The following is a 12,814-nucleotide window of genomic DNA, read 5'->3' as shown; positions in this document are numbered from 1 at the left end:
CAGACGCCAAGAGAGAGGCTCCGATTTCTTCCGTTGAGTTACGTGCTCTCCCGTCTCTCCATTTCGGTCGACCTGACCGGCCGCTATTTTGCGATGCTAGAATAAACAAGTTGTTCTGTTACCAGTCGACTCATGCTTTGCCGGGACCTTCGGATGCTTCCAGTTGTGCCCCAGGCCGCCAGGCCAACGCTACCCTTGGGGCTCGCGACCCATATGCAACAACGGGCGTCAGCGCTCAGATTACAACAACTGTCTGCCAGCGGTGAGATCGCGACAACGGAGGCCAGCAGCGAAGATATGCGGTTGACTGTATGCTGAGCAGCACAACGACCATCCGGGAGCAGTGCAACGAGCCCTGTGTGATGACTGGTTGCCTGCAGCGGAACGACTGCGCTGAATTCTTGGCTGCGAGGTTTGGTGAGTGCGGGACTTTCTTCTTCTGAGTTTTAACCAGGCTTTTGTTAGTGTCAGAAACAGAGCTGGTAATTGTGGTTGTCGTTGCTGCCGGGTTAGTTTGCGGCAAGACAATAGTAGGCAGTAGAGAAAGCAGCATTCAGAGCAGCCATGGATTTGAAGTCGTTGCGCAAACCGAAATTGCTGGAGCTTGCAAGAGAGTTGGGTCTGGATGTCTCAGACAAACTCAGAAAACCAGAACTGCTGAGGGCTATTCTTGAGTTAGAAGCTGAGGATGACGAGCTGTCGGAATGCCTTGAGACCATTGAGGAGCGCGAACTTAAAGAGCAAAAAGAGAAACAGGAGCGCGAACTTAAAGAGCAAGAAGAGAAACAGGAGCGCGAACTTAAAGAGCAAAAAGAGAAACAGGAGCGCGAACTTAAAGGGACACTAAAGGTTACTATTAAGTCAACGTGGAATGTTGAAATACCATCACAGAAACCTCGAAACGCTTGTTTTGTGCCAAGGAGAGACTTATTTTAAGAGAAAATGCGTTCTGAAGCGTCCGCGTACCTCTAGCGCAGTTCAAATCGCCCGCCCTCCGATCGAGGAGTACTGACATCATCGTCTCATAGTGACGTTGCGCCATCGGTGAGTAGAACGGCGTCCGCAGACGGCGCTACGGCTTTTCTGCGCAAAACGCAAACGCGCGGCCAGAAACAGAGCCGACAGCAGAGCGAAAGCGGGAGTATGGTGGCTAGCGGAACGAGAAACGAATTACGTCCCACGGCACACGGAGAGTCCGTTTTCGTTCAACTATAGGCTGCGGCGAGCTCGCAGCGTGGTCGGCGTGGTCTGTGAGAAGTGACGAGCCTTTTCGCACTCGCAACAGGGCATAAAAAGGTGCGAATCGACGCAAAACTCGGCCTAGAAACGTGCTTCGCCACAGCCAGGGCTCAATACGACCCAAGCTGGCACGACCCAGATGTCGTTTCCCGCACCGCCACCAGGCGCCGCTACTATACCTCAAACTCCAGCCCAACACACCCATGAGCTTGTACTTCATTCTATGACGCAAACTTCGACGCTCGTTGCAATGGACCCTGACACCGACAGATTGGCTCGCGATGGTGGGCTCAACTTCAGCGATTTGAGCACCGACGAGCGCGACCTGCTGCTGAGGGCTCGCACTGCCGGCGTCGTTGCGTACTGCGACGGCGGCCTCAACACCGGCTCTCCGGAGCGGGAAAGCAACGAGGGCATCCCACGACATCACATGGACGTGGCATTCTCGCTGCTTATTCCAAATGAAAGTTTCGCGAGCCAGCAGAACCCTCACAGCACGACGCGATAACCAAACTGAAACTCCAAAGCGTGCGCGGCGCAGAGTCGAGCGCGCAGAGTCGAGCGAAAACGAAACCTTTCGAACACCCATATTACTGAAGGGTAACGTCAAAATGTTATTTTTTCTTAGAATCGAATAGACGTAGACAAGTAGCATATTTTTCCGTCTTATATACGAATGAAATTATATTTTTAATACGAGTAGTCATAAGTATTAGTAACACAAATTATGAGGAGTGCTTTCGTCATCGGGCTAGTACCGGAATGTCGCTGGGGGGTCTCAAATCGTGTCATGCATTTACCTCAATTTCTCGGTTACTAAAGCTCTGTTCGCGATTATATTGACGCCTTAGACGTTCTAGAACATTGCTCTACCACTTTAACTTGAGTTTCTGGTAACCTTTAGTGTCCCTTTAAAGAGCAGAAAGAGAAAGATGAGCGCGAACGAAAAGAACAAAAAGAGAAAGAAAAAGAAGAGCGCGACCGCCAACACGCTTTGAAAATGAAGCGTCTCGAGGTAGAGATGGAACGCGCTCGTAATGGAAGTCAGGCACACGGTGCAGGAGAACGAGTATTGTTCAAAATGACTGACCTGATGCGGCCGTTTAAGCTTGGAGAGGACATTGGTTTGTTCCTGGTTAACTTTGAGCGAACGTGCGAGAAGCAGGGGTTCTCTCGGGAAACGTGGCCACAGCGCTTGCTCACTTCGTTACCCGGCGAGGCGGCCGACGTAGTCGCTCGCTTGAAGAGAGAGGAGGCAGAGGATTTCGACCAAGTGAAATCGAGTCTGCTAAAAAAGTACAGGCTGTCAGCAGAGGCGTACCGTCGGAAGTTTCGGGAAAATGAGAAAGGCAGAAGTGAGTCATATACAGAGTTTGCCTACAGGCTAATGTCAAACATGCAGGAGTGGCTCAAAGAAGAGAAAGCGTTGGGTGACCACGAGAAAGTTCTGCAGTGTTTCGGGCTGGAACAGTTTTATAGTCGGTTACCTGAGAACGTGCGGTACTGGGTCTTGGATAGACCAGACGTTAGTACGGTGGCTAGAGCCGCTGAGCTAGCCGAGGAGATTGTGACGCGTCGGGCTCGCGGAGCTAAGGACGGTCAAAAGGGCGAATTTGGCTCCAAGTTTGAGAGGCCGAAGTTCACGCCCATGAGAGCAAAGGGGGACACACGTAGTGCGGTTGCGAGTGAAAGCTGTCCGACCGAACGTAAGGAGACGGCGGCAGCCGAAGCCGAACGCAGAAAGCGGTTCGAGACGAGGCAAGCGCGCGTTTGTTAAACGTGCCAGAAGCCGGGTCACTTTTCGGCGCAGTTTCCAGAAACAACAACAAAAGTCGTGTTTTTGTCATTATGCAGCACTGACGAGAACATGAAGCTTCTCGAGCCTTACATACGAGACCTCCTCGTGAACGGGAAAGAGTGCCGAGTGCTTCGCGATTCCGCAGCTACTATGGATGTAGTTCACCCCTCTTACGTAGAACCCGATATGTTCACGGGCGAGTGCGCATGGATCAAGCAAGCCGTGGAAGCTCATAGCGTGCGTCTGCCCGTAGCAAAAGTGCTTATTGAAGGACCTTTCGGAGCACTTGAGACGGAGGCGGCAGTGTCATCTATGCTGCCCCCCCAGTACCCGTACCTCTTTTCGAACAGGTCCGATCACCTCCTGCGCGAGAAGGGGCTTTTGTTTGGTGAGGCTAGCGTTCTGGCCTTAACCAGATCGAAGGTTCGGGAGCTCGCTGCAAAGGCGGTAGTTGCGGGGCCGACGTTGTCGAACAATGAGAAAGGGTCAGAGGCGCAGCAAGCTGATATTCAGAGCACGCCCGAACTGAATGAAATTGAACCTGTAGCGTTAAAGGCACCAGATACTCGAGAGGAAATGCCCGACACGGGAAAGTTAGAAGAGCTATCTGCAGATTTGCTCATCGCGCCTACGTCAGACGGACTTAATAGGTTGCTAAAAGTCAGCCGGGCGGCTTTGATAGCCGAGCAAAAGAAGGATGGCAGCCTAGAAAACATACGCTGCATTGTCAAGGAAGGTATCGCCAAGAAAAATGCTCGCTTTGTGGAAAGAGGTTGGGTCCTGTACCGGAAGTATCTAGACCGCAGTGGAGTGGAGTTCGATCAGCTGACCGTGCCTCAGTGCTACCGTCAGGATCTGTTGCGCTTGTCGCATGGCGGTTTGTGGTCCGGACACCTAGGAGTTAAGAAAACTAAGGACCGTCTCTTGCAAGAGTACTATTGGCCAGGGTGTTTTCGGGACGCAGACCACTTTGTGAGGACATGTGACACCTGTCAGCGGGTGGGCAAACCAGGGGACAAATCGAGGGCGCCGTTGAAGTTGGTACCTATCATTACGGAGCCTTTCAGACGGCTCGTTATTGATACAGTGGGGCCTCTGCCGGTAACAGCCACGGGGTACAGACACATTTTGACTGTGATCTGCCCAGCGACAAAGTTCCCTGAAGCAGTGCCGCTTAAAGAACTCAGCTCAGTTGAGATAGTCAATGCACTGCTGTCCATATTTGCGCGAGTTGGTTTTCCTGTGGAAATCCAGTCAGATCAGGGCACGGTGTTTACGAGCGCTTTGACGACAGCCTTTCTCGAAAGGTGCGGGGTAAAGCTCTTACACAGCTCAGTGTACCACCCACAGTCGAATTCCGTTGAGAAGCTCCACTCCGTCATGAAGCGCGTGTTGAGAGCATTGTGTTTTGAACAACAAACTGACTGGGAGCTGTGTCTGCCTGGGGTGACGTTGGCATTAAAGACCGCGCCGCATGCGGCTACGGGGTTTTCGCCAGCTGAGCTAGTGTACGGTCGCTCGCTGCGTTCTCCGCTTCGCATGCTTCGAGAAGAATCACTGCCCTCTCCAATGGCTGCAGACTATCTCTTCCAAAAATGGCCGCCTCCTGCGCTGGAGCCTCGCTTTGCAAGAATATTCCTTTGAGGTGCGTTACAAAAAGGGGAGTCTCAACGATAACGCCGATGGCTTAAGTCGAGTCCCCTAACGTAGGAATCAGCCTCAAAGTTATTTGTTACTGATGTTTTTCTTCCTGAGGCAGGATTTTTAACATATTGCTTTTGTGTAGTGTTTCAAAGTGATGACGTGCTTTCTAGTGCAATTTTCCAATTTGTGGACGAGTTCTGAGTGCTGCTAGACTACTGTAAGGAACTAGGCAGTGGTATAAAAGGGGAAAGAGCCTGGCAGGACTTGGTGAGGGTTGTTTCGTGCTTGCTGACTGAGCGGTTGAGTTTCGGCGTAGTTCTAACTCTTGCCGGGAACGAGAACAAAAATGTCAACCCTCCCGAAGTCACTTTGCAGTGTCCTGTGTGAACCTGAACGAGAGAACGAGGCCTTCTCTGTGCGCTGCGCTCAAGAAACGCCGAAGGACGCCCGACTTCGGTTATGCGCATCATCGAGCGACATCCCTCCGGACAGCGGATGCAGTCCCCTGACCATCGGGATCTCCTGCCCCCGGCGGGGCGGTCTGTTACGTTTCGCCTACGACGCGCGGTATAGCCGGCGCGGATGCAACGGACGCCGGGGCTTCGTTCAAAGCGGCGGACATTTTGGCCCGTTCAGCGCCGCCGATACGCCTCCCCGCCACGCGCGTCCAGGCATGTTTCAATGCCACGTGTCTTCAAGTGTGCATGTGTGTGTGTGTGCATGTTGGTGCCCACGCTTGTCAAAGCGCGGCAGCCGGGGAGAGGAGCTCCCCAAGTTTGAAGCGAGGAGGGCTGACCGGCGCCGGCCCGGCGGATGCGTCACTACACTCGTCTCAACATGTCTCTCAGCCTGTCCGTGCCCCGTCACGTGCGCCTCTGACGAGGCGTTCCTTCTTGCCCTCAACTCTGACAGTATAAGAGCAGCTGCCCCCGGACGCCAAGAGAGAGGCTCCGATTTCTTCCGTTGAGTTACGTGCTCTCCCGTCTCTCCATTTCGGTCGACCTGACCGGCCGCTCTGTTGCGACGCTAAAATAAACAAGTTGTTCTGTTACCAGTCGACTCATGCTTTGCCGGGACCTTCGGATGCTTCCAGTTGTGCCCCAGGCCAACGCTACCCTTGGGGCTCGCGACCCATATGCAACAACGGGCGTCAGCGCTGAGATTCCAACAATGGCCGTTCTTAGTTGGTGGAGCGATTTGTCTGGTTAATTCCGATAAGGAACGAGACTCTAGCCTATTAAATAGGTGCTGGGTTCCCAGCACCTTACAAGCTTCTTACAGGGACAAGCGGCTCCTAGCCGCACGAAACAGAGCAATAACAGGTCTGTGATGCCCTTAGATGTCCGGGGCCGCACGCGCGCTACACTGAAGGAAGCAGCGTGTCTTTATCCCTGTCTGAAAAGACTGGGTAACCCGTGGAACTTCTTTCGTGATTGGGATAGGGGCTTGCTATTGTTCCCCTTGAACGAGGAATTCCCAGTAGGCGCGAGTCATAAGCTCGCGTTGATTACGTCCCTGCCCTTTGTACACATCACCCGTCGCTACTAACGATTGAATGATTTAGTGAGGTCTCCGGACCAATGTCCGGCGCGTCCTTTCGGTTGCGCCTGTCTGTTAGATAGATGACCAAACTTTATCATTTAGAGGAAGGAAAAGTCGTAACAAGGTTTCTGTAGGTGAACCTGCGGAAGGATCATTACCGGATTGTGACGGGTGACGAGCGCCATTGTTTCTACCCCGTGTGGGTGAAGCAGCTCGCTGCGCCCGACGCTTTCCGCCGCTGGCCCCGCTTGGATGCGGGGACGGCTATACCCGAACATGCCGGGGATTGCCTGAATTTTGAGGGGCGCCCCGTGCCAAATTTGTTGCGCCCAGTGGACGCCGGCTGCAACCTTGGACGGTTGGCTTGGCCGCGCCCGCGGGTAGAAACGGCGTAACGCACACTGCGTGGGCTTTCTGTCCGCTTCGGCGCTCTTGCGCGGAATGGGAGTAAGACGACCCGACCTGCTGCTTTGCCCAGTACGAGGGGAACGGGGAAGCTTGCGGTCGGTCAAGGAACTGACGGTCGAGAGCTAATGCCGCTGCCGCTTAGTACACACGGAGCCGTGGTGCGAGCGCTCTCCCGTCCTCCGCTGCAAACGCTGCCGAGTCTGAAAAGGCTGGCGGCTGCCTGTCGCTTCCTACGGCGAGTATGGAGTAACGACCCGACTTTGTTGCCGCCCAAGTACTAAAGGAACGGTGTGGCGCTCGGTCGGTCATGGAACTGTCGGTATGAGGGTGCGGCTGCCAAGTACGGAAGGAACCGTGGCCTAAAGCGCTCTCCCGTCCTCCGCGGCAAATGCCACCGAGTCCGAAAGGGCCGGAGGCTGCCGGTCGGATCCTGCTCGTGAGGCGCGAGGTGTCGAGATCGCGGTTTAAGGCGACGACGTCTGCAGGCTATTCGCCCGCCGCCGAGGGAAAGGCGGCGTTGCTGCGAAGTACCGAAGGAAACGCGGCTTTGCTACGTCGGAAACGTTCTGCGGTTAGCGGACTTGTGCGCTTTGGGAAGGCGCCGCACGTCGAAAGAGGAAGTACGGACAGACGAGGGACTGTAGTCCCCGATTCGAACGCACTTGCGGCCAGGCCCTTGCTGGCTTCGTCTTCCGCCTCAAGTAGACTTGTGGCTCCGGCGCAGGGGGCCGTCCCCGGCACTGGTCGAGTGGTTTTGGAGAGCTGCGCGAGTACGCGCGCCGGGCTCTTGTCTTTCGTCTCAAGTAGGCTGTTGGATCAGCATCGGTTATGCTGCGGCGATCTGCCGATGCGAAAGTGTGTGTGTGTTTGAGGCCCTTCAATGAACCTACTGCTGACTTAAGCGAAGCACGTCGATGGGGGTGAAACGCTGCCCGTGGCCGTGTAGCCGTTAAAGTCTCCAGAGTGGCTTAGACCTACACATGGCTCTGCCGCTTTTTGCAATTTTTCGTAGAGCGATGTGAACGTGCACACGAGACACACGGGTCCGGTGGATGGTTGGCAGGTAAAACCGGCTTCGAGTGCGCGCAAACGGCGTAGGGTACCTCGAGGGCAAGCGAGGAAGGCGCGGGCGCAAAACACACGCGCGAGTAGCAGGAGTGGAGTGCCATTAGGCTTTCAGCTGCTGAGACGCGGCCGCCGAAAGAGCGAGACGGGAGGAGCGCACGCCGAAAGGCGCTCTTCGAAACCACACACAGGAAGACGCCACGTGCCTAAAACCCTGGTTGTACCGTACTGAATTGAACAAACTCTTTTTCACGACTCTAAGCGGTGGATCACTCGGTTCTCGGGTCGATGAAGAACGCAGCCAGGTGCGAGACATGGTGTGAATTGGAGGACACACTGAGCACTGATTCTTTGAACGCACATTGCGGCCTTGGGTCTTCCCTTGGCTTCGTCTGTCTGATGGTCGGATCACATATCAAGAGAGCCTTCGGCGCACAGGGAACGTGCGTCCGTCGACTCGTTTTGACCGCGTCGGCATCATGGACAGGACGTTGAGCGCTAAAGCCACGCGCCAGCGGCCTCACTAGAGGGAGACGGTGGCAAACCGTTGTGCCAATTCTTCCAAAAGACGGAAACGAGGCATTACTACTGCAGCGTGACGAGTGCGCGCCTCTAGCAAGACCGCCGTAGGATGGAGCCGGATACCTGCAGGGAAAGAGCGGTCCAAGCACGAGGCGCGAACGTCTGTTGCCATGTAGAGCGCACGTTTGCGAGAGAGTCGGAAGCGCGCGCTTGCGTGCACGGAAAACGTGGGAAATTAACGCCGGCCGATTCCCGCGCCGTGCGCAAAGCCAGCGCGATCGCAATTTGCGCTGTTTCCCTTCGGAGTATGTCGAGCTCCAGAGCTGGTCGCTCGTTCACGTCACCGCAGCTGTGTGGGCGCCCTTCCGGGCTTCGTCGCAGGAACGGGAATCAGCAGATCCTTGCGAGGAGCGGGGAGGAGAAGGGTGGCCCCTGAAAGCGGTTCGACGCGAGAGCGGTGTCTGCGAGCGAGAAGAGACACGGCACGGCGGAGAATTGCCGCGAAACGGGAAATGTCTCCTTCGAGAGCGTGGGTGCCCCGTTGGCAGAGCTGAAGCGTCCCGTCGTAGTCCGCCGTCGGTCCAAGTGCTTCGCAGTCTCTGTCCAATGCTACACGAGACGATGCCTCCCGCAAGGTTTTAGGCGCCCCTGCGGTGCCCGCTGAAGCGGCGCGCTGCTAAGGCGATCTTTGCCTCGGTGGTGTTTGGGCTGCAGACACGGTCGCTTACCACGCAACTGCTCGTGCGCCGCACGCGCGCAGGCGGTTCACCGCCTGCCAGCCTCGTCTATATGTAGCTCCGTGTTGGGCGAAGGACGTGGTAGGGCGTCATACTCGGTTGGCGCTGGGTTTTCGAACGAGTCGAGTCCTTTTTGGCATACCGCTCGTATGACGCACGCGCGCAAGCGTTGTGCCGCCTGCCAGCCTCGTCCGTAAGGACGTGGCAGGGCGTCGCACTCGGTCGTGCTGGAATGGGCGAAAGCGATGTATCCGTTATCGACCTCAGATCAGGCGAGCCAACCCGCTGAATTTAAGCATACCACTAAGCGGAGGAAAAGAAACCAGCAGGGATTCCCCGAGTAGCTGCGAGCGAAACGGGACCGAGCCTAGCACCGAATCCCCCGTCCTTGCAGGCGGTCGGGAAATGTGGTGTATGGGAGGTGACGTTCTCGGGTGTTTGCGACGGTGCAAGTCCCCCTGATAGGGGCTTGTCCCAGAGTGGGTGCCAGGCCTGTCTCCGCCGTTGCGCGCCCGGGATGAAGCCTCCCGTGAGTCGGGTTGCTTGAGAGTGCAGCCCTAAGTGGGTGGTAAACTCCATCTAAGGCTAAATACGACCGAGAGACCGATAGTTCGGAAGTACCGTGAGGGAAAGTTGAAAAGAACTTTGAAGAGAGAGCTCAAGAGTACGTGAAACCGCTTAGAGTAAAACGGGTGGGCCCTCGAAGCTCGGAAGCGGTTGGATTCAGTCTCCTAAAGACCGCGGAGCTGGCGGCGTCGGGTAAACGGCCCCCTTCCGGGGGCTGTTCCGGCTGCTGGCACGCAGACGCGATCTCCAGGGTACGCACTTCCCACCGCCGGTAGAACGCCGCGACGGACGCGGGCAATGGGAAAAGTACGACTTTGAGTCCTGCTATGGAGGTGACCTGCTCGTCCCTTGGAGGACGGCTCGCGGGAGTTATACCTCGTCGTGCACGAGAAGTTCGTCACCCCGTCAAGGCCCCATGGGCTTCTCCCGGCTGTCGGGAGGCCCCAACGATGACGCCCTCCAGAAACGGAGCAGAGAACCCGCTGGGCAAGCTTGTCGTCTCCTGTCGTCCGAGTTGGCCGGCGAGAAGCCGCTGCGAGCGGGGCAATTCTCCCACGGAGGCGCTATGTGGTTTGCGGCGAGTAGGTCGGTAACCAACCCGACCCGTCTTGAAACACGGACCAAGGAGTCTAACATGTGCGCGAGTCAATGGGTCTCTCGAAACCCAATGGCGCAATGAAACGTGAAGGCCCCTTGCGGGCTGCGTTGCGATCCCGGATCGCACAGGCGTCCGAAAAAGGGAGCAGCAACGGCGCGTCCCAGGCGCTCACTCGTCGCCGGGGCGGAGCGAGAGTGCACACGTTGGCACCCGAAAGATTGTGAACTATACTCGGGCAGGACGAGGCCAGAGGAAACTCTGGTGGAGGTCCGAAGCGATGCTGATGTGCAAATCGATCGTCCGACCTGGGTATAGGGGCGAAAGACTAATCGAACCATCCAGTAGCTGGTTCCCTCCGAGGTTTCCCTCAGGATAGCTGGCGCTCGATGGGAGAGCAATCACACCTGGTAAAGCGAATGATTAGCGGCATTGGGGTAGAAACGTCCTCAACCTATTCTCAAACTTTCAATGGGTGTACGGGAGGCCTTCTGGGTTGAGGCCTCCCGCTGCGATGAGAGTGCCAAGTGGGCCACTTTTGGTAAGCAGAACTGGCGCTGTGGGATGAACCAAACGCCGGGGTAAGGCGCCCGAGTCGGGACGCTCATGAGAACCCATGAAGGGTGCTGGTTGCTTAAGACAGCAGGACGGTGGCCATGGAAGTCGGAATCCGCTAAGGAGTGTGTAACAACTCACCTGCCGAAGCAACTAGCCCCGAAAATGGATGGCGCTCTAGCGTCGCGCCTATCCCCGGCCGTCGCCGGCAGAAAAGCACGAAATGCGGGGGTGCTAAGCCGCGACGAGTAGGAGGGCCGCAGCGGTGGGCGTTAAAGTTGTCGGGCGTGAGCCCGTCTGGAGCCGCCGCTGGTGCAGAGCTTGGTGGTAGTAGCAAATACTCAAGTGAGAACATTGAGGACTGAAGTGGAGAAGGGTTCCATGTGAACAGCAGTTGAACATGGGTCAGTTGGTCCTTAGGGAAAGGAGAAATCCTTTCAGAAGCGGGAGCGTTTGTGCAGCTCAGTCTGTGAATCGGAGACGCCCCGCTGCAACCAAAAGGGAATCGGGTTAACAGTCGCGAACCCGGCTACGGAGATCGGTCCTTCGGGACCCAGTGCCGCAACGCAAACCAGCTTGGAGACGCCGATGGGAGCCCCGGGAAGAGTTTTCTTTTCTCTGTAAGGAGATCGAGTCCCTGGAATGGGTTCACCCCGACATAGGGACGGTGGCTCCGTAGAGCAGTGCGGCTCTTGCGCTGTCCGGTGCGCTCCTGTCGGCCGAGTGGGGGAGTGTGATTTTCGTGCCGGACCGTACCCACATCCGCAGCAGGTCTCCAAGGTGAACAGCATCTAGTCGATAGACCAATATAGGTAAGGGAAGTCGGCAAAACGGATCCGTAACCTTGGGAAAAGGATCGGCTCTGAGGGCTGAGCCGGTCGGACTGGGGTCCAGAAGCAGGAACGGCACTGCACCGGGACTGGGCGAGGCTCGCCGCCGTAAAACGCGGTGCGGCCGAGCCCGGACCAGCGTCGGGACCTTCCTGTGGAAAGCCAGAGCTGTGCATTTTCCGTGGGCTTCGCGCCTGAGGTTCTTGCTTCGGCCGGCAGAAAACAGCCAACTCAGAACTGGCACGGACCGGGGGAATCCGACTGTCTAATTAATAGCGTCCTCGATCACTCGCACCGGTGCGCACCGGGGCGCTTTGGTGCGCACTTTCATCCTCGATCAACCGCACCGGTGCGCACGGACCATCCTCGATCACCGGAAGCGCACCCTGTTGGAGCGGTTTTCCGTTGCCCCGTGCCGCACCGAGAAAATCGGCGGTGCGCCGGGGTGCCATCCCAGCAAGCACTGCGGGACGTGCCGACGCGCGCGCGCACTGCCGACTGCAGAACCGCGGACGCTCTGGCCCGATACTGCGCAAGCTGCGGTTGCAACGAAGGTGACGGAGTTAGCTAGTGGAGATGTCGGCAATGAGAAAGGAAGCGCTCTTAGTTGCTGCAATCGATGAGCTTTTTTCAAGTTCGTCTGACAGCGACGACGACATGCTGATCGACCTCGTCCAAAAACATCGTGGTGAAGAGCGGCCGAAAGTGGACAGGTTCGTTGAACAGGTCGTCAGGAACGGGTCGTCAGGATTAATTATAAAATCCATTGGTGTTTGCTTGCAACCAGGTATGTCGGAGCATGCAGTTTGACAAGGTTCGATCGCTTGCAGCAGACGCTCAGCACCTGCAAACAATAAAATGTGCGCGCGCGTTTTTCGCGCCAGGGGCAATGTAGCGCTACAGGCAAGCACGCTGCACAGAGTGCAGTTTTGTCATCGATGTTGACCCTCCGCAGTGCGCCACCACGGTGGTGCAAAGCGCACCATTCTGGTTTCGGGGCAACTCCGGGGCAAGGTGATCGAGGACGCTATAAAACAAAGCATTGCGAGGGCCGTTGACGGTGCTGACGCAATGTGATTTCTGCCCAGTGCTCTGAATGTCAACGTGAAGAAATTCAAGAAAGCGCGGGTAAACGGCGGGTGTAACTATGACTCTCTTGTGTTATTATGCTTCAGAAACGACTGCCGCTGGTCCTGTGCAATGCACGAACCATCTTCATACCAAAAGTCCCCGGCGCCTCCACCGCAGCATTACATCGGCCCATTACGGTATCACGTGTGCTAACCCGAGTACTTCACAAGATATATGCAAC

The 12,814-nt window shown here is 56.3% G+C and overlaps 1 non-coding gene across 1 annotated transcript; it reads left to right on the top strand.

Annotated features, from left to right (window-relative positions):
• Window positions 1-7,949: 7,949 nt before the first annotated feature.
• Window positions 7,950-8,102, top strand: LOC126519768 (5.8S ribosomal RNA). Its single transcript, XR_007596666.1, has one exon. It is a non-coding gene; the product is annotated as a 5.8S ribosomal RNA (ribosomal RNA).
• The last annotated feature ends 4,712 nt before the right edge of the window (window positions 8,103-12,814 follow it).

This window comes from Dermacentor andersoni, chromosome 10 (assembly GCF_023375885.2).
Source record: "Dermacentor andersoni chromosome 10, qqDerAnde1_hic_scaffold, whole genome shotgun sequence".
NCBI classification, from domain to species: Eukaryota; Metazoa; Arthropoda; class Arachnida; order Ixodida; family Ixodidae; genus Dermacentor; species Dermacentor andersoni.
Note: the sequence above shows the minus strand (reverse complement) of the source record. Positions and strands in the feature narration are given on the sequence as shown.